Source organism: Ursus americanus, chromosome 33 (assembly GCF_024610735.1).
Source record: "Ursus americanus isolate L20-20 chromosome 33, mUrsAme1.1.p, whole genome shotgun sequence".
NCBI classification, from domain to species: Eukaryota; Metazoa; Chordata; class Mammalia; order Carnivora; family Ursidae; genus Ursus; species Ursus americanus.
The window spans coordinates 27642279-27646723 of record NC_142159.1 but is presented as its reverse complement, the minus strand read 5'-3'; positions in this window follow the sequence as shown (position 1 = coordinate 27646723).

Sequence of the window (4445 nt, the reverse complement as noted above, 5' to 3'; positions counted from 1 at the left end):
TTAAGCCACAGTCAACGTATCATTTTGAGAAACGGAGACAGGATCGGGAAGCCGCTGGTAGCAACCCCAATACGATGTAGCAATTCCTTTCCTAAATAACCACAGGGACCTCTGCTTCCCAGCACACGTTTCCCTTTACTCAGACCCAAGACCAGCTGCCAGCATAGCGTGGAGCAGGGGTGCCCCGTGAGGTCCCCAGGTGACACCAGGAAGACCAAGGGCTTGAGGGGAGCCCGCCGCCCTCAGCCCCCTGCAGGCTAGCCATCAGCTCAGGCTGACTCCTGGGGCCACATTTGGAGACCTGGAAGTGCCCAGACAGGCCTGCCCAGTCCCACCACGATGCACTGGGTTTGCACTCACTGCTCCCCCACCCCCGACAGACACACTCAATAGGGTTGTGCAAATACATTAGGAGGCCCCCACCCCCACACCCCACCCATCCTGAGCACTGTATGCAGATGGTACCCCCAAAGGTTGTGAACTGACGCCCCAACTCCACCAGCACCTGGCCTCCTGCACCTGGGGAACGTGTGCACGCATTAATTCAGGAGCCAGGAGAGCCCAGGTAACGGGCTCTTCCGGACGACGTTGCAGCCAAGAGTCCTGGCGCCTCTACTCTTCTTTTGGCTCCTGTTTCTTGTGTTAACACATCTTATTACTCTGGCCTTTGGGGACTCACTGAAGGGGCTACTGCCCCTCAGGAGCCGGTAATATCTGTCTGACACCTACTGGGCATAAATGTCAATGCAGCAACGTACCGATGGGTTGGGATGGTTTCCGGTTCCTGATGAGAATCGTGTTTCTGGAGGTGTGATTGTGGGGTGTTTGCACAGGTGTGGAGCCCGTGAGGGTGTGTAGAGGGTGTTGTGGGTACGCAAGGGTGTGGGGTCTGTGTGCAGCTGCAGGAACGTGGGTGTGTAGGAAAGTGTGTGCCCTCGTGCAGGGGTGTGTGGCCGTGACTTCTGATGATGACGGTGTGTCCACGAGCCTGTGGTCGGGGCCACAAGAGTCCGTCTGTCACTAACGGAGCAGACTGTGGATTTGAGGGGGGGCATCCGTGGGGCCGCCGGCATGTCCCTTCTATGGCACCTATGGGGTCACGTGGCTGCCGTCCTGGCGTGGGGTTGTGAGATGGTCTCTGCGTTCCCCCCGCGGGCATCTTCCTCCTCAGCCCCAGCTCCTCTCACACGCCTCCAGCAGAGGAGAGACCTGACTTTATCTAGGGGATGAGAGGCGTGGCTTCTCCGGCATTTTCACGTTCTTGCCTGAAGAGGGAACCATGTGTCCCGGGGTCTCACCTACAGACACACGCGTGTGTGCACGCAGTCATGCACACACGCCACACACGGCCTCAGGCCCACGGGAGACAAGACGGAGAGAAGTCCCCTCATCCACGCTTCTCTTGGACAGCCCCACGCCCTGGGCACCTGCACAACCTGGGGGGGGGGGCAGTCCCGGGTGATGGCGAGCAGTCCGCTTGCCTTGTTGTGGTTCTGGTTTTTAGGTGCAAAGAGCCTGAACGAGGGTCTGTCCCAGACCGATGGTCCCGGGAAGCGGAGCTGGCGGGGATGAGGCTGGTAACCCAGGCTTGCTGGCGGGGTGGCAGACACGCTCCCCGCGCTGCATGGGCCCGCGCTCGTGGACTCGACTGCCATGCGGTGTTGTGCTTGCCCTCCCCGGGGCCTGGTGGGGAGAACCAGCCTCGGTCACGTGTGGGAGGTGCTGGCTGCCCGTTACTCCTCTTAACCCGCTCGGGGTCCTCAGGAAAGGACTGTAGCCCGGTAGACGGCCGCCTAGACAGTCTTCTCCATCCGTCCTTGCACGCGGTGCGGTCATCTGGCTCTGTTCAGGCCAGTGGGCGTGAGTGGGAGTGAGACATGCTGCATCTTGGGATCTTTCCCTGAAATGGATCAGCTGTGCCTCCCTGGTCCTTCTCTCATGCGCCTGGCCTGGGGGTGGCAGGCGTTGGTGCCTCCCTGTGGCCCAGAGGACGGTGCAGACATGGCCGGCTGGCTGTGAATTGCTTCCCTTGAACTAGAACGTGAGAGAACGTTTCTACCCCCGTCAGTCTGCTCCCCTAGCTAGAGCACTGCAGACTGTTCTCTAATAAATACAGAAGTGGGAGCTGCCATACTTACACCCAGGAGATGCGGACTGACTCAGGGAGGCCCAGGTCTCGCAGGCTGGGAGTGGCGGCCGGTCCGGGCACCCTGCGGGGCAGTCTCAGGACGCTGGCGACACCAGGGACGGTCCACCCCCCGCTGGAGAAGAAGTAGTTGAGAAGAGTCAGAAAGTTAGTACTAGTGGACAGCTTCCCCTCGGTCTGAGCAAAGTCCCACAAGGGAGGAGCACAGGCAGGTCCCAGCGGCCCTGCGGGCAGGGGTGCGGGGAAGGCCCACAGCTCTGCTTGGGGAAGGCGCTCTGCCGGTACCCACATACCAAGTGCCCGAGTCTCCAGGTCCCACGACCTTGCTGGCTGGGGAAGGTCAACAGCTTTGAACCACAGACAATTGGGGGTCGGCGTGGGGGCCTCTGCCTTCCACAAAACTCCCGCATTAATACTGCCTGGCCGAATGGTAGAGCCAGTCCAGGGGCAGTGGGCGGATCGAGGGTGGGAACTCCCCACCCATGTCTGCGCTTCCGATGGTCTCAAAGAAGCCATCACTCAGGAGAAGATGAGCCAAACACAGAGGCCCCCAAATGAGTAAGGAGCGCAGGCTTAAGCCTCGAGGAGGAAGGACGGCTTTGCCTGTGGTTGCTCGGGCCTGGGACACACTGCAAGCCAGGGAGGTTATGAGAAAACTGGTTTACCAAATAGAAGGCAACCTTCGCTTGCAAAAGCCATGACCACCTGCACCTTAAAGCGAGCCCGACCTCCGTGAAACGGCAGCCTTTAGGGAAGCATACCGCAACCCTTCCCCCAGATGCACAGGGGAGCCCAGAGATGAAGCCGAGGCCTCGGGCAGTGGGCGATGAGCCTCTGGAGAGCAAACACAGAATCTGACCAGTGATCGTGCTTACTCTGGGGACAGGGAACCTTCAGAATCATCACCAGCAGGAGCGAATCCACGTTTGGGGGTGCAAGAAACATATACAATTTTAGGACCCTCTTATATTTAAAACACAAATATATATATATACAAACTCAGATTATGGGATGGATATCTAAAATGAGGGAAAAAATCATAATGCCTTTGAAATATTAAAAGGCTGACAAATGCATTTTCCTCTGGTCTACATTTTTGGCTTCATTTAGAATACTGCTTTTCCTCATATTTGAATTTGAGGGTAATCCATAAACCTGAAAAAATTGTAAAAATTAGAAACCAGTGCGTCTTGCTGCTGCTGCCGCGTTGCATTGAGCGGTATCACCGCGGTCAAATTACCCCACACGGTACAGGTTGAATCATTGATGAATTTGTATAGTTTTGTCACTGAGACATTTATTGCTTCGAGACGCTTCACATGGCTCGGTGGCAACGTGTGTTCCTTCAGCTAAAACTCTGAGCCTTGGTGAAGACAAGAGACACTGGATATACCAAGACTTGACCCAATATCTCAACATGTGTGAAACCCGCATGTCACACACGAATACTGCTGATGGCATCGCGCACGAGCTTGGACCTTACAGACGCAATTCTAATTCACAAGTCTTAGTGAGTGGGTACACAGGGTAGCAGGGGGGATTCTAGAAGCTGTTCCCATGCCAGAGTTCACAAGCCCTACACCGGTAACACACCCTACCACCCCCAGGACGCCCCCCCCCCCTGCAATTCAAATACCCCTCAGCCACACCCCTGTGGCCGCGGCCACGTCCCCAGACAGGTGGGGAAAGTTGGAGTGGCTCACAATTGCGCTTACAATGTCTTCCGTGGGTCCTATAAACACACACCACCATACAACCCTCGAAAAACCCACGGATTATGTAAGTAAGGAAACCTGGCAGAGCTGAAGGATAGGGAAGAGCGATTGCAAAGCTCTGGGGCTGGTGTCCCGGTGACGGAAACGCTCAGAGGTGATGTGAGAGATGGAAAAGGAAGGTGCCCTCACCTCAGATGAGGCCGGACCCCACCTCCCCAGTGCCTCCCCCAGACCCTGCTGTGCCAGTCCCCTCTCTGTGTGTCCTTTCCCTGGTGAGCAAAGCAAGGCAGCGAGAGTGCCAGATCCATGTACCCCCTCCAGTTGCTGCAAGGATCAGAACTCTGAGCACTGCCGAAGTGCTTTGCAAACCATGCCGGATTCTAGGGAGCTCAGTTGTTATCGATGCTGACGTGCACGGGGGAAAGGTGGGCATCAGCCTCCATAGAGCCCCTCCATCACCGCGGATCAACCAGCAGGGCAGCCTCGATGCCAAGAGGCTACTTGTCTGGGCATGTCCACTTGCAAAGCCCCTCTTCATCTTGTCCGTTGTTCCAGAAATATGCCTGAGGCACCTGCTCCCCTCC